The following is a 27908-nucleotide window of genomic DNA, read 5'->3' as shown; positions in this document are numbered from 1 at the left end:
AACATGTCCCCTGGCACCATTAAATGGTGCTGAAGAGAAGCAATGAGAACAACCGTCGGCTGTGCCAATTGGTGATCTACTGTGCTGTCTGGGGTTATATGTTTCAGAACTGACTTTAACAAATTGCTTTATCTGTCCATTTAACAACAACAGAGGAAGGCACAAGAAAGGCAAGCAGCTTCAATTTGCCCATTGAACAACTGTACTAAACCAATTCTTTCAAAAACTCCTAAGGCTAAATTTCACACCTATTAGGCTGTGGTGAATGCCAGACATTAGGTTTGAAACCAGTCAGATTTTTTTTCCCCCCAGACTCTTCAAACCTATTTCCTGTTTTCCTAATTTTCTACTTTCAGGAAATTAAGGCATAAGGTACAATTTTTAAAGTGTGACCCACAGTCAGAAGGGTATCTCCTTTTAGCGCATTTGCAGCCCAGCCTCACAAAGCATAGAAATCGGGGGGGGGGGGGAGAGAAATAGGTATTTGATCTCCCCCCCCCATTTCTGCAAAGCAACCCTTCCCCCCAATCATTCCTATCTCAATTTTGATTCAGTTTTTAGTCTGCTATTGAGTAAGAACTGGGTCTAAAAGGTGGCAGCAACACTCCCTGAAAAGCTGTGATATGCTGTCATGTTTAAAGTGTCCGAAATATGCAAAGATAGAGACTCATATAATGTGGCGTATTGTCAGAAACCCTGCTCTGCTAATGAGTGCTCTGCATAAATGCAATCATAAAAGCTCAAAAAGCATTTCAGAAATACCACATACAAGAGTGAATGTCTGCCTATGAATCAACAAGAAAAGCTTAATGTATTTGTAAAGGACATTGTGTATTGCTTTCATTTCTGCTGTTCAGCAAAAGAAACGCATAACACACATACTGTAAACGTGACAAAATATCCATATATCAACAACTAAATTCTTTGAAAGATTAAACATGTAGGTGTTTTTTTTTTTTCTGAAGCAGTGTGAATCTTGGAGAAGATAAAATTCAGCACATCTTGCATTTTGCGAATAGAATCCTTCCTCCACTTTATTCTGTCTTCCATGTGTTAGTTTTTGCATTTTCTGTGATCTTTCACAGGATGTAAACCCCACTTCTGAAATTTAGCTGGTGTTTGCGTGTTCAGAACTTTTAACCTCCCCCTTAAATAAATTCAGACAAGACTCAAATTTTGGTTTGGTTTTAGGCAGAATTTAGGCCACAACTTTATTGATTACAGAAAGTGAGTGATTGCATAGGCTCTGGTTCGACTAGCTAACTGCCATGCAGGTGGCGCTGACCCAGGGTTCCAGCATAGGTCATCTAAGGGTGAACACCTGGATAAGTGGAAAGCCAGGAAAGGGCTAACTCCATCACCCAAATCTCCCCCTGGACTCAGGCACGGGCACAACCTCCTCTCAGGGGTTGACCAAACCATCAAGTCCCTGGATTCCTTTAACAGAATACCCTTCACACAGGGATGGCGAGAACGTTCTCCCATCCCTATCACCTGAACCAGTGCCTATCCGCAACCTTACAAGTTGTGATGATTTGCTACGTGGCAGGTGAAACCCAAAGGGCACCAGCCAATCAGCCAAGTGGGGGAAATTCCTGCCATGCCCCTGTCCCAACAACAGACGACACACGACGGCATAGTTAGATCAAGTGCGCAAGCCCTAAAAGCAGGGAGAGGTGGGCGGGTGTTCCGATGCATGTTCCTAAAGGGGAAGCTCTGGGTCACGTGCATAGGTATATATAGGTCCCTTGGTCCGTTTAGCCTGTGTCCCATTGGCCTGATTAAACCCAGCATCAAGGGACCTACCAATTGGGTGTTGTGGCTATCCAATCATCCCCACCCACAACACTGGGTTTGGTTGCCAGGTCTCACTGCAACACGTGCCCTCTTTAAGGGAGGACCCGATTTAGCATTCATTTCCATGTTAATGATTTCCCCCCCCCCAAAAAAAAAATCTGTTTAGAGCCCCATTAAATAGGAAAATCACAGGGGGCGATGCACTGCAATTTCACGATCACACCACCAACACACATGTGACAAAATCTTAGGTGGTCTTTACATCAGCTTTCTATATTGTATTGTATTGTATTGTATCATGGAAAAAACCTTCAATAAAATCCTTAACAGTAAGAAGTAAGTACCATCGATATGAGTGCATAGGATTGCAACTTTTAGCACTCAAAACTCTCAAAAAGTTACTTTTAAACTGTTCCTTCCCTGGTATGGCACCAGCTGAGAAGGAAGGAAAGAAGTCGCCGTCGAAAAGAATGCCAAGAAGCTAAGACAATTTCAAACTGTGGAGATAAGTCATTGAAAGCTGCCCATTGTCGTGTGTTTTACCACAACCTATTCACATTGTCTCACTAATTAAAATAAAAGATATGGTGGGTTAATTTTCTCTTTGAATTGTGTGCTTTTAGAATGATGTTAGCTCAGAAGCACTGTCATGCTTTTTAAAATAATAATAATAATAATGCTATCGGCTGTTTGTACAAGAAAGAATTCCAAAATATTGCCTTGCTACACTGCGACTCTTCTTCAGATTTTTCTGAAGGGATTAACGTTGACTCTGAAGAATTAACGTGGATTCTGTGAGGCTCCCGTGAGCCTTTGACAAGTAAATTTTAAATGCATTAAATTGTTTTCTATTTTGAAGAGACACCTGAAAGTAATCTATAAAGTTAGCATTGACATAAAACTTCAGTAGTAGCAGCAGAAGCAGTACATATAACTAACCATGACAGCCGTAACAGAATTATTCTCCTGTGTAAAATTTAAAAATCTTGTGAAAAGGGGGGTGGGTGGAATTTTAGCCCTGTATTGAAATCTGTTTGGCAGGTTGTGAAGGTCTCACACAGAGGTGGTGTTAGGGTAGCACAACTGGCTGGGCTGCACTGGGCACCGCAACTGTGATGTTCAACAGGGCCTGGGAGGCAAGGGCACTGAATTTTAGCGTCACACAGGGCACAGCTGAAAATCGAGAGCCCGAAGTCTGCCACTGTCGCACGTGACATCATCCTTCTTGGAAATATTGGGCGATATTCAGCATAGTGCTAAGGAGGTCAGTCCATCAGCTCAAGCATTGCTGCTTGGTCAGTGAAATGCTTGCCCTGTACATTGGTTACCCTGCCCCTCCAGAGTGGATTTGAGGAAAGCAGGGCAGACCCTCCAGGTGCCCCTATTTTCCAGAGACAGTCCCGGATTTACAGAAGCCATCCTGGTTTCTGATTTGACCCCAGAACATCCCGCTTTGCCTTAGGACATCCCTATTTCCATCGGAGAAATGTTGGAGGGTATGGAGTTGGGCGACCCCCGTGCCAAGGAGATAAGTAACTAGACAACCTTAAGAAGACATCTGAAGGCAGCGGGAAGTTTTTTTAAAAAAAAATGTTTAATGTTTTGCTATGTTTTTATATATGCTAGAAGCCGCCTAGAGTGGCTGGGGCAACCTAGTCAGATGGGGGAGTATAAAGAATTAAATTATTGTGATTATTATTATGGGATAGGACGTCACTGTTTTCAGTGGATAAATGTTGGAGGGTATGGCTTAGCAGTGCAGGGGAAGGAGAGAAAAAGAAGAAGAGGATTTTATATCCCGCTTTATCACTACCCGAAGGAGTCTCAAAGCGGCTAACAATCTCCTTTCCCTTCCTCCCCCACAACAAACACTTTGTGAGGTGAGTGAGGCTGAGAGACTTCAGAGAAGTGTGACTAGCCCAAGGTCACCCAGCAGCTGCATGTGGAGGAGTGGAGACGCGAATCCGGTTCACCAGATTACTACCACTCTTAACCACTACACCACACTGGCAGAGGAAGGGAGCGTGGTAGGTGCGGTCTGCCCCGGGTGTCATCCATGAGGGGGGTGACATCACCGCCACGCCCTCCAGGATGGATGCTCACCGCAGGCACTGCCCCCTGGGACACTAGCCCCGCCCCCGGGTACACAGCATGTGTGCCGCTCCGGGTGTTGGAGCAGCTAGCTCCGCCTCTGAGAGGGAAGATCCTTGCGTTGGCTCCTGATTGTGCAACTGTTCAACTGAATCCAGCATGTTCTATGCTGAGTAAAATGCGCTCAACATCGGAAGCTACCTTGCGCCAGCCTTGTGCTTTTCTTCCCTCAGCGTGCCAGACGTGGACTCCCTCTGCTGACAGAACCCAGTGCGCTGAGGGAAAAATGAGCTCCCTCGGCTACCAGTGCCCAGTGCGTGGAGGAACAAGCTGAATCGGGCCCTGGGCCCATGAGGCGCCATGGTAGCAGGCTTGTTGGTTTTTGAATGTCTTATGTAGATTTTTCAGTTTCGTTATTCTGTATGGGACAATGACAATAAAGATTATCGTACCGTATCGTATCATCTTAAAACTACTACTGCTTTCACTGAGGGGGCTGAGGCAATTTCACCCAATGCAGCTTATTTCTCCTTCTGCTTTTCAATATTGCGATGTATCGCTATATCACAATGTTTGGCAGGTGATACATCGCAATGTCAAAAAGCTGACAACGCCTGGCGGACACAGAGCTTTAAAGCACAGGCCTGTGCCTGGAAAGAGCAAGTCAAAACCTAAGTGCGAATAAGCCCTCAGTCTGCATTCCAACCACTGGCTTACAAAGCATTCCCTGTTAACGCGTTTCAGATTGCACGACAAAATCTTCATAATGAGATATACAAATTGGCACATTATAAAACTTATGTTCTGAAACCTTTGCAGGACGGAAGCAAGCACATTGTGTTCAGATGAGCTCTCGCACGTTTATCATCTGCCAAATATGTGGAATTCTGATATTTTTCTTACAGACATGCTAATTTCCACTCAAGCTGTGATCAGGCTCCCCGTGCAGTCCGCCCGCGACAAGTTAATGAATTGCCGGTAGAATATATTTAGCATTATGTTTAGTATGGCTAATTTACATGTACAGAAGCCAAATGTGTATCAATTTGTAGAGTAATAGGCCCAAAATTATATTAGGCAGTTTTTTATTCTCCAGGTGCATATGTATGTGTGTGTTTTAATGATCAAAACCAAGCTCTGATGTTTGTTGGATGCTTCCATTTACCGCGTCCTCGTTACAGCATGCTGAGAAATGCGCAGTAAGCAACTGCTGCCAACACATGCCCAGGCAATAAGGCTAATTCAGGCCTGCTCAGCTTGCAAGAAGGGATGGGGCAGAAATTTTATTCAGGTTGCATTTAAAAGGCAAACTTCACCTTCTAAAACAAACGCAAAATGAAACCCAGACATCCTTTGAAATGTTCACATGTACAAAAAGGATGCACTAGAGTCCATGCGGTTAGTGAAAATAGCACAAAAATACATTATATTAAACAAGTATAAGAAGACACGGCTGCTGCTGTCTAGCCTCCATGTGTCTAGTTCCTATCTGCTGCTGTAGCTCTTTCGTAACTCTCTCTTTTGCTCCAAAACAAGACCATTTTGGGCTACGCAAGCTAAGGTTATCTTCCCCCAGGTGAGGTTCAAATTCCCACCTCCTGCTTCCCAACCCCAAGACCTGTGCAGTAAGTCATGCCATTGTGCACCTGTGATTCCCCTCGATCTGAGGTCGTGGCCTCAACCTTTGGTTGCTTGGCAGAAGGATCTTTCCATCCCTTGATGGATCTCTCAAACCTTTGTCCAAGGGAGGGTTGTGTGTGCTCTGCTCAGGCCTGCTACCAAGGGAACCAGATGGGCATTGTGTGAGCTCTCCCTTGGGATACTAACAGGACTTGCAAGGAGTCAAAGTGGAATAGGATGCCTAAAGACTTGCGGCACTGGGCCATTGCTGCCTGAGTCACTGGGACTTATGGCACACCCTCCGAGTGTCCCTATCTTCCAGGGTCAGTCCCAGATTTACAGAAGCCATCCTGGTTTCCGATTTGATCCTGGAATGCCCTGCTTTTCCTTAAAGGTAAAGGTAAAGGGACCCCTGACCATTAGGTCCAGTTGTGGCCGACTCTGGGGTTGCGGCACTCATCTCGCTTTACTGGCCGAGGGAGCCGGCATACAGCTTCCGGGTCATGTGGCCAGCATGACTGAGCTGCTTCTGGCGAACCAGAGCAGCACATGGAAATGCCGATTACCTTCCCACCGGAGCGGTACATATTTATCTACTTGCACTTTGACGTGCTTTTGAACTGCTAGGTTGGCAGGAGCAGGGACCGAGCAACAGGAGCTCACCCTGTCACAGGGATTCGAACCGCCGACCTTCTGATTGGCAAGTCCTAGGCTCTGTGGTTTAACACACAGCGCCACCCGTGTCCCCAGTGGCATAGCGTGGGGGGTGCAGGGGGCCGGCCGCACCGGGAGCAACATCTGGGGGGGGGCGCTCACACTTGCAGCTCTCTGCCCCTACTAAAATCCATGGTTTAGGGGGCGGAAATTACTTGCCTTGCCCCGGGTGCTGACAACCCACGCTACGCCACTGCGTGTCCCTTAGGACATGCCTATTTCCTTAGGACATCCCTATTTTCATCAGAGAAATGTTTGAGGGTATGGAGTTCTATGACCCCCAAGCCAAGGAGATAAGTAACTATACAATCTTTAGAAGACATCTGAAGGCAGCCCTGTGGAGGGTAGTTTTATTAATCTTTAAGATTTTGTTGTGTTTTTATGTATGTTGGGAGCCGCGCAAAGTGGCTGGTGAAGTGTTCCACTGTCAAAGTAGGAGTAGCATATGATATTACACCACTCTCCATGCAATTAGAATATTATATTGGTCTCTCAGCATAACTATTACAAATGTGTGTTATCATATATTTATGTTTTCTAGCATGCTAAATTCCTGTTTGACTATTAGATTGCAAAACTGCCCTCCCCTATTTTTTTATTTTTTTTATTTTTTTGCATCAGTTTACAAGCCAAAGGTTCCCCTTTTATTTACATATTCTTAGATTTCATTTTTAGCATTCAGTGTGGGCTTCCTTCCAGCTAGCCAGAAATAACTAGTGTTTCAACAACTTACGATTCATTAAATACCCATTGAGGAACACCTTCTCTAGTGTATGTTTTGGACCGCGCAAACAGTACATGATAAGTCTGGCCTTTTTTACAGTACATAACTTCTTTGAGCTCAGTCCTACTTTAGCTTCATTCACTGAGAAACAAAGGTTTCCCCTTGTTGTATTTCATTCGTCGTATTTCCCAAGCTTGGTTCATATCGCTTAATGGCAAATAATAATAATAATAAACCACACAGGGGGGACAAAAACATAAAATTTAAGATCACTTGATATCACAGAGCGGGGGAAGAGGTTAGTTTTGCGTTGTAGCCCACACTCTTGAAGAACTATAGAGGCATGGTATATATCTGACTTGTTTTTGTGGGTATGACTACTCAATTTCAGATATTAACATCAATAACAGCAGTTCTAAAACAGAGGTTGAAACAGCATTTCATCGTAAGATTATTCCGTGAGTCTCTTGACAATTAGATGCAAGTGAGCTATCCCCATAGTAATCTCTGCCCAGAAACAAACCAATCTGCGTATCAATCAGTAACATACACTTCTCTTTTTTTATTAATCTTTTTATTAGTAATTTAAACAAAACATATTATCTTAAAACATATCATCCTTAATCCCCCCCCCCATTTTCCCCCTCTCCCCTCCCTCCCATAAAACAATCCCCACTCCCCACCCCTGACTTCCCTCAGTTCCCATCTCTGGTTTCTCTATAAATGCTATTCTCTGCATGTTACAAAGTTGTATAGATGCTTAATTTGTCTAACTGGTTATTATCAATAAAAAGTTTGTCTGGACTTTTTCTGCCAAGGAGTCCAGTTCACTTTGTTGCATCTTTAAGTACTTTGTAAAAGGTTCCCATTCATCTTTAAAATCACAGTTATCCTTGTCCCGTAGTTTATGTATCAATTTTGCCAATTCTGCAAATCCATCAATTTCTCTTGCCATACTTCTTTAGTCAGGGTTTCCTCAGTCTTCCATCCTTGTGCTATTAAGACTCTTGCCGCCATTATCGCGTACATAAAAATGTTTTTCAGCTTCTTTGGCAGGTCTTTCCCTACAACCCCTAACAGAAATGCTTCGGGGTTTTTAACAAATGTTAGATGGAACATTTTCTTCAATTCATTGTATATCATTTCCCAAAAAAAATTAATTACATTACAATCCCACCACATATGATAAAATGACCCCACTTTTTCCTTACACTTCCAGCATAAATCAGTAGCATACACTTCTCAAAAACTATCTCCCCAAGACAGGGAACTCCAAAACTTCCACTGAACCATTCGTGCCTTCCTGAATTCTACAATGCTCTGTGCACACAGGAGAAACACCAAAGACACGTCCAGCTTCACAGGCGGTTCCTTCAAGCACATGGACATAACCCTTTCAGATTGGAGTAACCATGGCCTGTAAATAAGCCCATGTCTGACTGGCGGCATCCGTCCCCCAACTATACACCACTCATGTGACATTGGAGACCAACAGCAACCACAAAATATGGGACTGCATTTCTAAAGCTCTGCATAATCTGTGATCCATCAGGCTGGACGCCTCCCATCAAGGATATATGGCAAGCAACCAGAGGCTGGCTATACCTGCCTTATAAACATACATTATTGGAATGATGGAGCTACTCTACATGTGGACATGGATGTGTAACGCTGTTCATCCAACACAGTGCTCACATGCACAGGTTGAGGGGGGCCTCAATCAGTAATGATTGTCATAGTCTCAGACCTATTATACAGTTATAGCAGAACAAGAGAGCAGCTTTTTGAGATAGCAGAATGGATCATACCACCTCAAACTGCAGGGGAAAGCAATGCACTTTAAATATTTCCATGTTTGTTTTTGTTTTGATTTGTTTTGTTAGAATTTCACTCCCAGCCAAAAGAAAAGTAGTGCTGCATAGACAAAAATGTTTGTTTGCTGTCCTGGGACTCAGCCATACAGCTGCAAATAAAACGCTTTAAGTGTGTTTCAAACGCAATATACAATGTGACGCTAGATGGAGATGGTGAGCCTTATGGAAAATTCAATGTATTTTTTACCACAGTTTTTTTTAAAAAGCATTCCGCAGCGTTTTTAATGTGTGTAGACTGCGCCCTTGTTTGTTTGTTATGATTACTGACTTATGAGAGCATTCCAAGATGATGTGCCCCATGCCATATGCAGAACTCCCTGAACTGGGAGTCTCATTTGCTCACTTCAGTTTCATTAATAAAAGCTGCTTTTTCTCCTATGGAAATCCCTGGATTAGGAATGTTCTGTTTATGCTTTTTGAGCTGCTGTTTGGGGGCACTGTTGGCAGTGCTATTTTTCTAGAAAAAGAGGTTCCAGAACCTAGCTGAAAGGTGCTGGAACTGAGTTCCGGCGAGTTCCCACTGAGATGGAATCTACACAGATATTTTTAAAAAACACTGTGAGAATGCTTTTTAAAAAAGTTTTGAAAAATACATTGAAATTTGCATATCTCACTATCGCCATCTAGTGTCATCTTTGCGTATTGCACTTTACAACACATTTAAAACGTTTTATTTGCAGCTGTGTAGATGAGTCCTGGGGGGGAAAGCCCTGACTGTTAGGAAGACGGATACAAAAACTGAACTTGTTGTCCTTATTGCAGTATGAAGTACCACTTGCCCATTTGGCCAACTTGAGCTTCTGCTCTGTTGCATCCATGTTGTTCTGATGCTGCTGCATATGTTAATCAAATCTCAAAGGAACAGGGGGGAGCGAGAGAAGAGGAACGGAGGTGGGAGAGAGAGACAGAAGACAGAGACCTGAGAAGGATCTGCTCTCTTCCTCCTTAAAGTCAATCCCTAGAAGCAGCCAGATGGTCTCTGTTGCTGGGCAAAAGAGAGGGGGGAGGTAACCTATATGCTAACATGCAAAAAAAAAAAAAAAAAGGAATATCCATTTGCCCTGATTCAGAGGGCTGAAACAGGAGGACAGCCACGGATACGCAAGAAATCTCCACAAACGCAGCAGCTAAACAGATGGTTGCCACTGTATCAGGAGAGTTCCCAGAAGGTAGAATGCATTTAGAAGTAGAGTAATATCTCCAGAGGAAAACAGCGGTTGTGTCTCATCTTTTTTTTAAGGAAAAAGACCCAGAACATTCTTTAAAAGTTTATTGGGTACTGCACAGATTTGCCAGAATACAAGTAACCATGAACACCACATGCTAGAGAGTCGCAACATAATCCTGAGAGCTGACTCATTATGGCCGGAAGTGGACAGAATTATTGGCTGTGCAGCTTGAACCATCTCTCTGCTATCATTGCAATTCTTGGTTATATATGCCATCTGTTTGGCCCTTTGGACAACTGCTTGAAATCGTCTCTTCACAAGGCACTTTGGATCACAAAAGGTGTATTAACAGAGGGCCTGCAAAGCCATTACTTTACCTGTGCTAGGTTAGCGGCAGAAAAATATGTTAGAACTTGCAGTTAGAGAAGATGCAAAGTTCCACTGGAAGAATATGGAGAGGGGGGGGGGAGAAATTTGCTCCATATATTTTCAATGTTTAGATTTCAGTGAGGATCATTGCAAGACTCATACAGTTGTACCCAATTTAAGTTATACTCCAAGAAGACTCATAAAAAAAATTGTTGTTGCTTATGCATTTTTATGGACGCGGGTGGTGCTGTGGGTAAAACCTCAGTGCCTAGGACTTGCCGATCGTCAGGTCGGCGGTTCGAATCCCCGTGGCGGGGTGCGCTCCCGTTGCTCGGTCCCAGCGCCTGCCAACCTAGCAGTTCGAAAGGACGTCAAAGTGCAAGTAGATAAATAGGGACCGCTTACTAGTGGGAAGGTAAACGGCGTTTCCATGTGCTGCTCTGGCTCGCCAGATGCAGCTTGTCACGCTGGCCACGTGACCCGGAAGTGTCTTCGGACAGCGCTGGCCCCCGGCCTCTTAAGCGAGATGGGCGCGCAACCCCAGAGTTGGACACGACTGGCCCGTACGGGCAGGGGTACCTTTACCTTTACTTTATGCATTTTTACAACTTATATATACACCATACAATATTCATCCTTACCTCTTATCCCCGGACTTCCCAGTCCATCTCTCCCTGGCATTCTGGGTAGTCTTTTGTCGGCTGCACAATCTATTATTCCACCCATTTTCATCTCAAATCTTCCTAGATTTCATGTTATCTGCTGTTCACATGTTCATTCCTACTTGTAGGTTAAACTGACTATCATACCCTCTGAGATACTCCTCAAAACACTTCCACTCATCTCTTATCCATGACTCTTCCCTATTTCTGAGTTTCACGGCTACTCATTCTGTGCATTCCATCAATTTATTCCGCCATATTAATGGCAGAAATTCATGGGCCTACGTTTAGTCCTGTCAGTTCATTTGAATTGGTCCACTCTGAATAGGACTAACGCTGGAGACGACATTGGAATTACGACTTGTTGTAGTGGTAACATATATCTAGCTAGCTTAGTTAATTAGAGCATGGTGCTGATAACGCCAAGGTTACAGGTTTGACCCCTGTATGGGACAGCTGCATATTCCTGCATTGCAGGGGGTTGGACTAGATGATTCTCCGGGCCCCTTCTGGGGGGGTGTGTGGCTTTTTAAAGCTGAAACTCAGTTCTGACACCTCTCAGGTTTGGTTTGGTTTTGTAACAATTTATCAATTTTCCAAAAATGACCAAAAAAAGAAAAACAAACGTCAAAACAATAACAATACAGAAACAAAGCAAAACTAAACAGATAAAGAAATTGAAATCATAAATCTTAACTCAATTGACTTCCCTCCACTCCCCCTCTTGGTTCCATTGTATTGATTTACTCATGCACGTCCATAAGACTTTATACTCTTAACAATCCATTTTTTAAAACCTTATTCATCTTAATACAAGTGACTTATAAAAGTTCTACTAATGCAAAAGTCTGTACACAACCCTTGAAGAATAAACATCTTTGTTTCTTGGGTTTCAAATTATCTAATATATTCTGCATAGTTCGTTAATTAGTTTTTTCCAATCTTCTTCATCTTCTTTGTGGTGGCTTCTTTCTTCTACAGTGGTACCTCGGGTTACATATGCTTCAGGTTACATACGCTTCAGGTTACAGACTCCACTAACCCAGAAATAGTACCTCGGATTAAGAACTTTGCTTCAGGATGAGAACAGAAAGTATATATGCTTTTACTGTGTATGCTTTCGGGAGAAAGTGCTGGACTATATCAACAAGACACTACAGAATTTTTGTTAAGATTTCCCGGGGTGAATATCCTCTGTATATTCGCACTGTATATATACCCACTGTATGGAAATTGACAACAGGACAGTGAAAAATGGATTCTTGGCATCCCAATGGTGGCCAAGAGACTGATGCTGACAAATTGGAAGAATAGAGATATGATTCTCCTTAATCAATGGCTTGATAACATGACAACATTGGCTGGATAAAGCTGAGAATTCATGCCTTGTGAAATGCAGCAAACAGGTCAGTTCTGCTTACTTTGACATTGGGTGGTGTAATGGCTTTAGGGGTTGCTTGTGCGTAAGTTGCCGCCGCTCTGGGCTAGGTTGGCTGGTTAAACCATTTCTCGCTGGACAGTCATCCACTCCGTGGCTGTTCAGTCGCTGGCAGAATCCGTCAGTGGGCGTTTCTTAAACCTCTTCCGGCAAAGAAGTTCTTTGACGCCAAGTCGCCGCCTACTTTCCCTGCACGGAAGTCTTCTGCGCAGGGTGGGTGTGGGAGGACCTGTGCTCTCCTCGCTGGTCTCCTGCGAAGAGTCCTGGAGTCCCCTCTCTGCTCTCCCCATCGGCCCCCCTCTATCCCTGGTGTTGCGCTGATTTTCTTCTCCAGCCGGAGACCTGCCTCTCTCCCTGCTTGGCCCCTCTCCAGCATCGCTGTGGAGCCTCGCCTCCTCCGCTAGTTCCGATGGCAGTTCCCTGACAGGTGGGTAGGATCTCCTAGATCTAATGGTGTTGCTGAATCCATATTGTAGTATTTTTTAATGTGAATTTAATTATTATTCTTTAAATATTTTAAATAATATATTTTGGCATATTTTCTCTTTTATATGTATCTTTGTTGTTGTTTTTCTCCTCACTTTTCCTTTCTTTTTTCCCCTTGTATCGCTTTATTTCTCTTAACTGAAATCAACTTAATAAAATATAAATATTTTAAAAAACAAAAATAACAATAAAGCAAACTTATAAAGAAAAGAAAGAGCAAGCTTATAGACGGGGACTTTCTTTGGGTAAGTAAGTTCAATATTTGGAATGAGTTTACACAGGATATGTTAGGTTACTGGCAATCCTATGTGTATTAGGCTAATAAGAATATACACATCTGTGTATTGATGTATGGTGATGCAACAGTATTTTTTCTTTCTTTTTTTTATTCTCTCTCTCTTTGGCTTTCGTTCTTTGTTTCCTCACCCTATCTTTTTATAAATGAAATTCTCCTAATAATATTTTTGGGTTTTAAGCTTGAAAAGTCCCACTGGGCTCTCTGCCGCAACTTCTCCTGTGCGCCAGAACAGAAGCAGCTCAATGTACTATAACTATTGCACACACAATTTTCGGAGCAAAGCTGGTCTCTCTCTCTCTTTGGCGTACTTCCCATCGTGCTGACATGGCAGCCTGCGCCAGGTGGCAAACCCGGTGGTCCTTCGCCACTTTGTCTTTCCTATGGAAATCCTCGAAGACTTAAAAGAGCTGTGTTTAAAAGCTATTATGATCTAAAGGGGGAATGTTTTCTAGCTTTCATGTTCCTTCCTTAGGCTATTCTGTTTAACATTTCCGATCTGATTGTCTTGGGAAAAAGCGCTATGGGGGGAAAAGGGGGGGATGAACCAGCTCCATCAGCTATACTTTCTTGCCCCCTGGTGGATAATGCTGAGAATTCATGCCTTGTGAGAAACTGCAACGAAAAAAGGTCGTTTCTGCATACTTTGGCATTGTTTGGCTGGGGACGGTGTCCTAGATCTAATTGTGTTGCTGAATCCATACTGAAGTATTTCTTACTTTTAAAAAATATGTGAATTTAATTATTATTCTTAAAATGTTTTAAATAATTATTTTTGCATATTTTCGCTTTTATATGTAGCTTTGTTGTTGTTGCTTTTCTCCCTCTCACTTTCCCCTCTTTTTTCTGTGTCACTTTATTTCTTTTAACTGAAATCAACTTAATAAAATATAATTTTTTAAAAAATACAGCGAACTTACGAAGAAAACAAAGAGCAAGCAACAAAGAAAATAATGGCATTTTCAACAGATGGATCCAAAGGCTTTCTCTTTACCCTCACCGTAATCCATAGATCAAGCAAAGCAACATAATTATTATTATTTTTTGTAGCTTGTTATTGAAACTTATCATCATCTGGTCTAGTGTGAGATACCACCTATTTTCAGAGTTATGCAATGTAATAATATAGGTGAATATATTGGGTGCTTCCACTCCACTTGTCGCTTTCTATGGGTGACATTCAACTAAGTTTTTACTCAGAGTAGACCCACTGAAATTAATGGACATGGTGATGTTAAGTCTATTAATTTAAATAGGTCTGCTCCAACTAAAACATTGTTGAATATCACCCAACGTCTGTCTTATTCCAGGAGAATTTGTCTTTTTTTTAATTTTTAAATTTTTTATTGTTAAAATAATTCAACATTAATACACATACAAACATACAAACATACATTTCATACAACATACCTACATACCTACAACATACCTACACTCAATCCCACAGATAATTCCCATCACCATCCACCACCCCTCACCCTTTGTGTTAGACTTCCAATCTACTCAATTGCAATTTCTTTCCACTTCTATTACTTTCTTTCACACACCTTTAACCTAATTTCATACTTCTTTTTCTATTACACATTGTTATCCCTCTTATTTAGTATTCCAATATTTGAAACGAAACTTGTTTATTCTAATAGGAGTTCTGATTTTTCGATATAGTTTTGCAAGTATCTTTTAAACACCTTCCAGTCCCTGTCTGCCTTCTCTTTTGAGATCCTTCCAATTTCTCCCATTGTTTTGGATATATTGTAGTACTCCAATAATTTGGCAAGCCACTCTATCTTTGTTGGTACAGTACCACTTTTCCAATTTTTCGCAATCAACAGCCTTGCGGCTACTGTTGCATGTAAATATAAGGTCTTGTCTTCTTCCTTTAGGCTTCCTGGTACTATTCCCAATAAAAAACCTTCTGGTGTTTTCCTAAATGAATATCTGAACATTTTTTTCATTTCGTTATATACTGTTTCCCAAAATCGTTTGATGTTTAAACAGTTCCACCATATATGTATCATAGTACCTTTTCCAGTGTTGCATCGCCAGCAGACATCGCTACAATTTTTATTCATTTTTGCTATTCTTTCAGGTGTTAAATACCATCTGTGTTGCATTTTGAGATAATTTTCTTTCAATATATAACACATAGTGAATTTCATATCTTCCTTCCACAATTTTTCCCATTGTTCAAACATACTATTTTTCCCAATATCTTGCGCCCATTTGATCATTGATGCTTTAACCAATTCATCCTTTGTTTCCCACTCTAAGATCAGATTATACAATTTAGATATATTTTTTTATTTTTCTTGTATTAAGTATTTATCGAATTTTGATATTTCTTTTTCAAATCCTAACTTTTTGTCTTTCGCCAATCTGTACCTAATTTGAATATATTGAAACCAATCACTAATATGAGCTTTAATTTCTGTATAATCCTTTAATTCCAATTCTCCGTTTTCTTCCTTTAATACCATTTTATAGGTAGCCCAGTTTTCTTTCATATTTAATTATTTTTTCACTGCGACAATTTCTGCTGGTGATGTCCACCAAGGAGTTTTCGGTTCTAGGAATCTTTTATATTTCTCCCATATTTTATATATAGACTTTCTGACTATATGCCCTAGGAAGCCTTTATGCACTTTGACTTTTTCATCTATTAGATAGGCATGCCATCAAAATCTCGTCTCTACTCCCTCTAAATCCAATACATCTGAGTCATCTAATTTGATCCATTCTTTTAACCAGGTCCAGACTTTCCTCAGGTGGGCACTGCCATATTAGAGCAGTATTTCTCAAAGTTGGGTCTCCAGTTCTTTTTGGGGCTACAACTCCCATCATCCCGCGCTAACAGGACCAGTGGTCAGGGATGGTGGGAACTGTAGTCCAAAAACAGCTGGAGGCCCAAGTTTCGGAAACCCTGACCTAGAGCAATCGACCCAACCTGGTAGGCGCCATAAGTTTTGGACTTGCTCTACCACCAGTCCCCAACAACGTGGCCAGTGACCAAGGGTGATGGGAATTGAAGTCCAAAATGTCTAGATAGCACTAGGAAATGTAAATTTAAGCAATTACCAGCTAAAGAGCATTGCTGGAGGGCACCTTATTGTTACTTTCCATATATATATATATATATAGTTTTTTAACATGTAAATTCCAACAATCATTTAACATAACTTCTCATCTTATACAATATTTTGGACTTCCGACAACAACCTCTGAAGATTTTCCATTCTTTATCACTTGTTCTGCATTTCTTAATTTCTCTATTACTTTTAATTGTCCTTAACTAATAATTCTTTTCAAAGTCTTCCTTGCAATATTTCACGAAGTCCTCCTTACAGAACTTCTTGCAGTCCTACTAAGGTAATCTGTTTGTCACAATTGCTTTTCAAATAGTTCAGATATTTACTCCAGTCCTCTAAGAATCTCTGATCCTGCAGGTTTCGAATCCTTCCTGTTAATTTATCTAATTCCGCATAGTCCATTAATTTCATTTGCCATTCTTCTTTTGTCGGTAATTCTTCTTGCTTCCATTTTTGTGACAATAATATTCTTGCTGCTGTTGTTGCATATAAAAACAATTTATAATCCTGTCTGTTAATATCCTTCCCTACAACTACACTTATTGTTATTTTCCTAGAGTTCATTAAGAACCCAATAAGGGCATCATTATGCCAGAGGCTCATGATGAACACCTGCTCTTGTGAAATTCCCTTATAAGAGCTACCACAGAGAGGATATTTGGCAGGGGCCACTAGGACTTTCCCACATGGAAGACCATTTGCCTTGAATTGCTGTGGCTTCCACTGAATCCTTTCCAAAGGCATTGCATTCACTGCTCAGTTTCCAGCAACTTGTATTCAGAAGCCTACTGTCTCTGCCCATGGCAGCAATACACCCAACACATGCAAAGTTCCAGGTGAACCAAGCTTCTTGATAACACCACCAAACTATGATGTCTTCTAAAGGTTGTATAGTTACTTACCTCCTTGGCTCAGGGGTTGCAGACCCCCATGCTCTTCAAGATTTCTCCACTGAAAATAGAGACATCCTAAGGATAAACGGGATCAAATTTGATTTGATTTGAGCAAGAATACTCATCGCAAAGTATTGGAAGACACAAGATTTACCCACCCTGGAAGAATGGCAGATGAAAGTGATAGACTATATGGAACTGGCGGAAATGACTGGCAGAATCCGAGACCAGGGAGAAGAGTCGGTGGAAGAAGATTGGAAGAAATTTAAAGACTATTTGCAGAAACATTGTAAAATTAATGAATGTTAAAATGATGTTGGGTTGAAATTAAGCGGCCTTAGCAACAAGGTTAACAAGAATATGTAAAAATAGATTGATATTGGATGAAAATATAAAGTTAAAATATGTTGAGATATAGAATTAAGATAAAAAGAAAGAGGGTAAGGATTTGCTGAATCAACCATGTGAACGGGAATACAAAAAAGGGAGGTGTGAGGAGGTCGGGGAAATAAGTAAACGAAATTTAAGATATGAAAAGATTGATTTGTTTTTAATTATTTTCTATTTACTCTTTTTGTACTTTGTATTTTTTTTCTATGTATTTTTGTACTTTTTGTATTTTTCCTTTCCTTTTTTTTCTTTTTTCTTTTTTATTCTGTAACTTTCTTCTTTTTGTAAAACTTAATAAAAATCTTTTCAAAAAAACAAAACAAATTTGATTTGATTTGATCCAGGATCATATTAGAAATCAGGGTGGATTCTGTAAATCCGGGACTGTCCCTGGAAAATAGGGACACTTAGAAGGTCTGCAATATTCCATTTACTATGCCATACAGTGGTACCTCGGGTTACAGATGCTTCAGGTTACAGACTCTGCTAACCCAGAAATAGTGCTTCAGGTTAAAAACTTTGCTTCAGGATGAGAACAGAAATTGTGCGGCGGCGGCACAGTGGCAGTGGGAGGCCCCATTAGCTAAAGTGGTGCTTCAGGTTAAGAACAGTTTCAGGTTAAGAATGGACCTCCAGAACAAATTAAGTTCTTAACCCGAGGTACCACTGTACTGGCTATTTTGGTTAAACTTCCTTTTTCAGTTTCTGAAAATGCTTATAACAAACAATCCCTATATACCCTTAAAATATATCCCTTATTTTTTAACCAAATGTCATCTAGGTTGTTTCGGAACAAAGAGAGCTGTCTTATATCGAGTCAGACCATTGGTCCATTTGGTTCAATGTTGTCCACACTGATTGGTAGCAGCTCTGTGGTCTCTCCCAGCCCTACCTGGTGATGTTGGGGATTGAATCTGAGCAGATGCTCTGCTGTTGACCTGGGGTCCTTCTTCCAGAATGATGAAATAATTTGTGTTCTTGAAAGCCTTCAAGACAGAGCTGGCAGGTCTTCAGCAAACGTCATGTCACCTGTCTCCCACACATTCCAAGTGCTCTTGGGATGATCTGAGCACGCTAACTGAATTAGTCGGCTGTACAATGCCCTAACCCACCCGGACAAGTTTAAGAGAGCAGCAGCCATCTGATTTATAGATCCCGGAGCATTTAACAACTGGCACATTGCTTTTGGAAGAGCCCATCTCCCTCCTCTCTCTCTCTCTCTCTCTCTCTCTCTCTCTCTCTCTCTCTCTCTCTCTCTCTCTCTCTCTCTCTCTCTCTTTTCCCAGCAGGAAAACTTCTGGCAATTGCAAGCAAAGTGCGAATTTCCACAAGAGATTCCATGGCGACACGAGTGGAGAGCTAGGAAAAGTATCCTGTCAAAGCTTAACTTGTCCCAATTTCTTAGATACTGGTTTGCCAGTACAAACATCCGCCTCACCAAGTTTGGTATTATGAAGACGAAAGGAAGTAAAAGTGAAATGATTTATTGTTTGGACGCACAGCACACAGCTGTCTCCCATTTACAAGTTTAACCATGTTATTACATGAACACTTTTGTCCGTTCTAAAAAATAAAAAAAGGAGCATAGCCTCAGCTTTGTCTGAATACTCCACACTCTTTACAGCTCCCTACCTTTAATGTCCTTTAAATATGACACTTCCTGAATGGCAGGCTTTCCTTTGGAAATACAGTAGGGTTCATTAGCTCTCTCCTCGGTGCTTTCTTTTCCATCAAAGTCCTGTTATGGTGGATTAAGTAAGTATGGCTACGTTACAAAGAAGGATGGGGGATGCTTTGTTAAGTATGCTACTGAGAAGGTGCATGCTGGCTTTCCTCTCTTTTTTTTTAAATGCCTCTTTAGACCTTTCAGGCAAAGAGCAGCTCCCCCCTGAGAGTCGTGAACCTTTGCGAGAAGCTTTTCTCTCCAAAATGACCTTCCCCTTCAAAATGACAGGATGCACTCATGGCGTGGATAATTCGCCTTTGGCTCCCCAATCCGGCATGGAATAGTTCGCATGAAGAGGCGTATCATATCTGGGAGAGCAGAGGGTGGGGGGATCTCGTTCAGCCAGTGGCTCGGTTTCCTCTCTCTCCACCACCTTTTCTTGTTCTAAATGAATAGTTTTCGGGAGAAGGAGTTGCCCCCGGTGCGCTAAAGCAGATGGAATGTAGCTGGGAATGAGAAGCATTGAGTTCCTCTTTTCTTCCCCATTTGCAGTTCCATTTCATCTGCAGACGGCTGGGGTGAAGGTTTGCGCCACAATTTATGACATTGCAGCACAGAGCGAAAGTGGGAGGTTTTTGTGTGGGCCAAGAGCTTGAAAAGACTTGGTGAAGGGATTTTGTCACTCTAGGCAATATATATATATATACACACACACACACATCTCATATTTTTCGCTCTATAAGAAACACCAGACCATAAGACGCACCTAGTTTTTGGAGGAGGAAAACAAGAAAAAAAATATTCTGAATCCCAGAAGCCAGAACAGCAAGAAGGATCACTGCACAGCGAAAGCAGCGATACCTCTTCCTGTTCTGGCTTCTGGGATAGCTGCACAGCCTGCATTTGCTCCATAAGACGCACACACATTTCCCCTTACTTTTTAGGAGGGAAAAGTGAGTCTTATAGAGCAAAAAATACGGTATGTATGTATGTATATGTATATGTATATGTATATGTATATGTATATGTATATTCCTTTCCCCCAACTGTTGTCGTATTCTGGACAGTGCAATATCTATCTATATAATAGCAGGCTCCCCCAAACCATCACCATTGTACAGCCTACTTATTTTGCTTCTCTTGTGGGTCACATAATGCGCCTGCCTGGGCAAATCGCAACGCCTTGCAGAATACAGCTGTGCTATCATCAGAAGTGGCACCAGAAGGCTGCAACGCAATTCACACAGGTGAACTGAATGGTACACATTAAATGGTAAAGAGAATGCTTCTAAAAATATAGATATGGAGAACATTTATCCGTATATCTGAAATGACAGGGTGCACCCATGACGTTAACACGGAGAGGCTACTTGTGCATCACTAAATCAGTGGCTGAGAACTCAGAGCACGTGCAGAACAGACACATTTGGGTCCAGTCACATGTATAAATTATATGGACAGTGAATTAAGCATGCTGGAGACACTCACTCAAGGGACTGAGGGTAGGAAATACAGTGGTACCTCAGGTTAAGTACTTAATTCGTTCCGGAGGTCCGTTCTTAACCTGAAACTGTTCTTAACCTGAAGCACCACTTTAGCTAATGGGGCCTCCTGCTGCTGCTGCTGCACCGCCGGAGCCCGATTTCTGTTCTTATCCTGAAGCAAAATTCTTAACCTGAAGCACTATTTCTGGGTTAGCAGAGTGTGTAACCTGAAGCGTATGTAACCTGAAGCGTATGTAACCCGAGGTACCACTGTACATACAAAGGATTAATCCTGTAAGGAAACACAGTTGTTTTCAGATTATTTTTATTATCTTACCCTTTCATCCTGTACAAATAGCAGACCTCCTACTTCCACACACACAAAAAAAAATGTTGCATGGCTTGCCTTGCACTGGCAGAGCTGGGCAGAGCCTCCACTGGCTTTGGAGTGAAATATCTGGCTTAACTGAAAGGGTGGTGCTGCTCTACTTGCAAATGAAGTGAAGTAACAGAACTGGTTTCTTCGCAACACGGCTGCTGAAACGGCCATAATACATAATGATATGGGCTCTTATTGCAGTGCGAAGGCCGCTCTCAGCAGCGGGTTGTGGGGGGGAACACGGAGAATAAATTTTTACTACAGCTATTATGTGTCAGAAACTTAATACTGCGATGGGGGGGCACGCAAAAAAGTTATTATGACTTTGAGGTCAACATTTCGTAGTAATCAAAAAGTGTAACCCAGTTTATATCTAGCTCCTAAAGGGGAGACAAGTTCATAAAACTAGAATTATGAATTCTGCGTTCTTGTTCTTGAAGCTGTCCTTCTCTGCGGCGAAAAGCCTGCAGATGCAGCCCTAGGGCCTAGGGCTGCTCTGCACATTTACTCATGAATACCTCGGGTGGAGGCATTTATGGAATGCCAGAAGATTCAAAGAAAAGGGGGGTGAGGGGAGTTGCTGTAAAAACCCAGGCAAGGAGAAACCAAGCAAGTGTTTATGTTGTTGTTTTCCTTTCTCCATTCCGGTTGCTGCTGAGAAAGAGTCTGCTTCGCACATGACCTCTGGCCTTTTCTTCACCCCCCGGAGTTATCCATTCACACAAGCACTTCATAACATGCAAGTATACAGATCTGCAGCCTTATGAAATAAATGTGAGGTATTCATCTGCATACATCTGTGGATGTGACTCCAAAAAAAAACCTAACCCCCAACAAAACAAGTGTTTATACCATTTCTCCTGGGACCAGGAGCTGCTCTCCTTGCCTTCACTTAATGTAGGGTTTGGGGGGAACCTGTGGCTCTCCAAACGTAGCTGGACTACAACTCCCATAATCCCTAACTGCCAGCCATGCTGCCCGGGGCTGATGGGAGACGGAGTCCAACAATAGATGAGGGGAAAGTTTTTTTCTAAGTTTGGTGAAGTTAATAATAATAATAAAAACAATATTAATTAAAACTGTTCCTGTGACTAGTGGCTCCTTCTAGACCACTACTCCAGGATGAGATTCTAGATCTTGTAGGGGGAATGTTTTCCTTAAAGATCCAGTCAACACTTCAGTGAAATACTTTGCCCACTCTTTATTTCAAAATCAAGAAAAATAAATATGTAGCCGGTTTGTTATGCATTCGCATCCTAGGACAGGGACTCTCTTCCTGATGGACAACCTCTCAGTTGTGTCCCAGATTTTATCACCCCCAATATTTTCTCTCCCACAGTCTAAGCCACATAAGGCAACACAATACAATGTGATTGTATTATTGGTTTCTGCCCACCATGGGACATCACCAAATATCGCTCCCCTATGCTACATCACTTGCTTTTGAGCTACCCAGTACCACCTGAAGTTTAGAAACAGATGAACCTTCTTGCATTTCCTGCAAGCATTATAATTTGAGGAAACAATCAAAGCAATGCTATTGGTTCCTGGGCATATCTTATTGAATGTAATTGTTGCTGCCAATGCAAGGTCAAGATTTCCCGAGGCCAACACAGAAGGCCGCTGAGCTTCTTAACAATATTGAGCAGCAAATTATAAAGAGCTCCTTGTGGGGGCTGCAGGTTAAGCAGTTACTAACTGAGAATCACTCTCTGCTATGGATAGGTGGGTCTATCAATTCCAGTTTCTCTCCATAGCTCGTTTTTTTCAATCTTTACTTCAATTCTACACATTTCCACATTGGTTTGCTATTTCTTTTAAAGCCTGCATGAAAAATCATTAGCATAGTAGTGCGAATTCTTCATAAAGTACACATATTTTGCAAAGCACATTCTCCCCAGTATAGTGCACTTCTGAGTGCTATTTTTTATGAAGATAATATACATATATACACAGTATACCCTAGTATATGCAATTTTGTACACATTACTTGGCTGGCGAACTGCACTGCAAAATTCAGAGAAGTGTGAATTTGGAAGGGTGACTGCATTTCGTCCTGTGTATTGTTGTGGGTTAGGTGAATTTGTCCTTAACGCAAACTGGATTTAATGGGTTGTTGTGTTGTTGTTTGGCACTTAGTGAGCTTGGGCTCGCTGCCGCCCACTACACAAAATCACACACATCCTTGTTTCTGAACTCAGTGCCAGTTTCAAGTTTCTCAGTGCCCATTCCTTGAGGCTTCAAGCAACTGTCTGATTTTTTGGGGGGTGGGGGGGTCAAGTTTATCCAGTTCAATATATGTGTGGTACTTTTTTGAAATGAAACAAAGCAAAAAAAGCATGCCAACCAGTTTTGTTTTTAACTTTACAAAACTAAACTGGGGTTCTTTGATCGTCATAATAGACAGTTCCAAAAGGATGAACAATTCATTTTCTTGATCATTTTATATACCACCTGTATAAATATTTTCCCCTGAGCTCACTTCTTAAGAGAAGGTTATACCTCTCATCAAAATGGTGCATTCAAGTTATGAACAAAACTGGATGCAATCCAACGTTCACCAAAAGCTTCAAATAACCATGTGTAGAGCATTCCTTTAAAAAAAAAGTAATAAAACCATCTATATCTGAGAAGCACTTCAGTGAATTTTAATTTCCCTCTTCTGCAAAGTTTCAAGGATTAAATGCTTCGGGGTTTTTTAGGAAGGGTTTAATCATGCAAGGCAAAAACAAATTTCATACACCACAATCACTTTTAATCAGCCTGCGATGAACATGCACAGAACCCAATGCCTTCATCCAAATGTCAAAACAACATTAACATTTATATATTTACCACTCTTATAAAATTGACGCTCAGTCATTTTAACTACAGATTTTTTTCTTCCTTTTTATTTAAAGAGTAACATTGTCATTTGCATTCATTTTCAAAAACTGCCATTTGCTTCAGGGGCTTCCGGGAAATATATATATATATATATATATATATATATATATATATGCAATTTGCAGCTTCTTTAACTATACTCAACAGCAGAACTTGGATTGCCCAAGTCTCTGAATGGTTTTCTCGTACCGAGTTTAAAGCTATTAGGGCATTTCTGTGGCACTTTCCTCCAGCGCTTAGATGCACTAATGCATCACTTTGGCCCCCTGCCATTCATTCAATCAATCACACACAGAGACAGAGATATATATATAGGCATGTAGACATATAGATAGATAGAGATGTATCTGTTTATGAAAGCTGAATTTCAGCCTGCACTGAAAACACAGCCTCTGTCTTCTGAACCAGCCAGAGGAACACATGATGGTTTCATGTTGCACTAATCCTTACCTGGATTACTATAATGCTAGTATAGCCAATGCTGTTGGACTACAACTCCCATCATCCCTGACTATTGGACATGCTACCTGGCTGAGGGACATACAGACCCTCCAAGTGTCCCTATTTTCCAGGGACAGTCCTAGATTTACAGAAGCCATCTCGGTTTGTGATTTGATCCTGGAATCATAGAATTTTCATCATAGAATTTTAGAGTTGGAAGGAACCACCAGGGCCATCTAGTTCAACCCCCTGCCATGCAGGAATCTTTTGCTCAACGTGGGGCTCAAACCCATGACCCTGGAATTAAGAGTCTTATGCTCTACCAACTGAGCTATCTCAGCACTTTCTGGCTTTTCCTTAGGACATCCCTCTTTTCACTGGAGAAATGTTGGAGGATATGGAGTTATGAGACCCCCAAGTCAAGGAGATAAGCAACTTTGCAACCTTTAGAAGACATCTGAAGGCAGCTCTGTATAGGGAAGGTTTTTTAATGCTTAACGTTTTAATATGTGGCTCTGTGGTTAAACCACAGAGTCTTGGACTTGCCAATCAGAAGGTCGGCGGTTCGAATCCCCGCGACGGGGTGAGCTCCCATTGCTCAGTCCCTGCTCCTGCCAACCTAGCAGTTTGAAAGCACGTCAAAGTGCAAGTAGATAAATAGGTACCGCTCCGGTAGGAAGGTAAACGGCATTTCAGTACGCTGCTCTGCTTCACCAGAAGCGGCTTAGTCATGCTGGCCACATGACCCGGAAGCTGTATGCCGGCTCCCTCGGCCAATAAAGCGAGATGAGTGCCACAACCCCAGAGTCGGTCACAACTGGACCAAATGGTCCCTTTACCTTGCCTATATGATGGAAGTAACCCAGAGTAGCTGGGGCAATATGAACATATGAAGGGCTGCCTTGGAAAACTGCCTGGAAGCTTCCTTTGGTACAAAACGCCACAGCTAAATTGCTACCTGGGACTTGTTATTTAGGAACGTGTTTCACCAGTCCCAAAGAAACTAAATTCCAGTCCACTTCAGGATTCAATATGAAGAGCTGTTTATTTTCCCCTTCCAAGCCTTATGTGGCTTTAATTGTACCTTAAGAACAATTTCTTCATGAACCTGCCTTCTTTGGGTGTCACCATCTCTACAGTAGGACACATTTTGGGTGGACCAACACTCGTGGAGTGCATATAGCCAGACTGGTGATGGGATAATGGCCTGGAAATAGGGGGCTTGGCCTGGAAAGAGACCTGAAGGTAAGATAGAGGGGTCTGGAGGGTTAGATTCACAACCCTGAGGTTCTTCAACCCTGTCCTTGTCTATAAGATACTGACTTTACCAGGAATGTTTTCTGTGGCAGGACCCAGGCCAGTCACCATTCAGGCATGCCTTACATTGGGGTGGGAAGCAAGCAGATCAAGATCCTGCGGTGGCTGTTGCCCCTTGGGACTGGTAGAGAGGAAGGCAGGGATCCCCAACAGTAGATGGATACAGAGCCAATGAGAGGCAGTGCCAGAGCCATTGGCAGGCGGAGTCTACTCATTCTCTCATTGGAAAGAAAGGACAACAGAAAACAGTGTAAAGGAGGAACATGGGATTCCTTATTAACTTGGGACTCTTAAATGCTCAGTGTTGGTGGATTTCCAGTAGACTGCATCTGTGAATCACATCTTGCTTTTCTGTCACCTTGAAGCTGGAGCCCATCAAGCTTTCTAACAAACCAAATTTCTATATTTGAAGTCTTAACCTTGTCTAAGTGTTACATGGCTTCAGAGAAGCTGTTGTCGTGGTTCTTGGCTGTTTTAGATATGTTGGACCCATGCATGTTCTCGACACGTCCTCTCCCCGTTGAGTTCTACAAAGGCAATTCCTAACTTGGGAAGAAATCCTAAAATGATAAATAAGTGATTTAGCATTGTTGCTGTTGTTTAGTTGTTTAGTCGTGTCCGACTCTTTGTGACCCCATGGACCAGAGCATGCCAGGCACTTCTGTCTTCCACTGCCTCCGGCAGTTTAGTCAAACTCATGCTGGTAGCTTCGAGAACACTGTCCAACCATCTCGTCCTCTGTCGTCCCCTTCTCCTTGTGCCCTCAATCTTTCCCAACATCAGGGTCTTTTCCAGGGAGTCTTCTCTTCTCATGAGATGGCCAAAGTATTGGAGTCTCAGCTGCACGATCAGTCCTTCCAGTGAGCACTCAGGGCTGATTTCCTTCAGAATGGAGAGGTTTGTTCTTCTTTTAGTCCATGGGACTCTCAAGAGTCTCCTCCTGCACCATAATTCAAAAGCATCAATTCTTCGGCGATCAGCCTTCTTTATGGTCCAGCTCTCACTTCCGTACATTACTACTGGGAAAAGCATAGATTTAACTATACGGACCTTTGTTGGCAAGGTGATGTCTCTGCTTTTTGATGTCTCTGCTGTCTAGGTTTAGCATTACATTTACCTATTCGGGGATATCAGGTGACCCCCACAACAACAACAACAACTGTTCTTCCCTAACATTAATAAAACACCTTGGTCCTCATACACCCACAAGATGAACACACTGCCTTACCATTAGCAATGACAGCAAATGGTATGCTTTTCGTGCTTTTTACAGAAGACACATAGAGGAATAATGTTCACTGGGATGCTTTCATGGGATGAAGATGAAGCGACTGCAGGACATACACGGCCCATAGTTATTTCGAGCCTTTCCTTCTGACCTTACTTCAGTCACAATGTTTTTTTCCTAATCTATCATCATGCACAGTACACACTGACCTTCTGCAAGCACACGCTGCAAGCCAAGGCAGGTGGCAACCTGCCTGAGCGAAAGAGCCAGAGGGGGAGAAACAGCATGGTCAAGAGCAAAACAACGTGAGGCCAAAGAAAGCCATGACAAGGGCCAGCCAGAAATTCAGGTCACGGATTTCAGAGCATTGGAGGCTGGACAACTGACCCATTTTTTTCCCCTTTGAAGGCTGGAATTCTGCTGTGAGGGACAGTAAGAGGGCAAAGAGCAAAATTGTGAAGGGCAAGGGAGCTGGGGTTGCAGACCAAAACAAGGTCTGGCACAAACATTGTGGGGAGACTGCAAAGTTAAATTCAGGAACTAAGGAGCCAGTGGCAGCAGTGTGGCATTTTGCAGCCCAGTTCTTTCATTTGTTGTTGATTCGTGTCATGTAAAACATTGTACTCTTTGCAGAATCCCCTGCATAAAAGGGGGGGTGAATTGTTGAACCACTCTGGAAATTGCAGGGAACTGGGGTCTCCTTACAACTCACAGCACCCTTCACAAACAACAGATCCTAATTGATATTGTTATCAATTATGTAGCGTGGGGCTTACCCTCAACATTTTATTCAGGTTGGCAGCCTTGGCAGAGAAGGGAGGGGCAAGGTTGACACATGGTGGTGGCAGGATTGGAAGGGCCCTGTGGCCGCATTGCACCAAGCGCACCACACCTTGCAC

The sequence above is a fragment of the Podarcis filfolensis genome (assembly GCF_964270895.1).
Source record: "Podarcis filfolensis genome assembly, chromosome: 4".
Lineage (NCBI taxonomy): Eukaryota > Metazoa > Chordata > Lepidosauria > Squamata > Lacertidae > Podarcis > Podarcis filfolensis.
The sequence above is the reverse complement of the archived record's forward strand: the minus strand, read 5'-3'. Positions refer to the sequence as shown.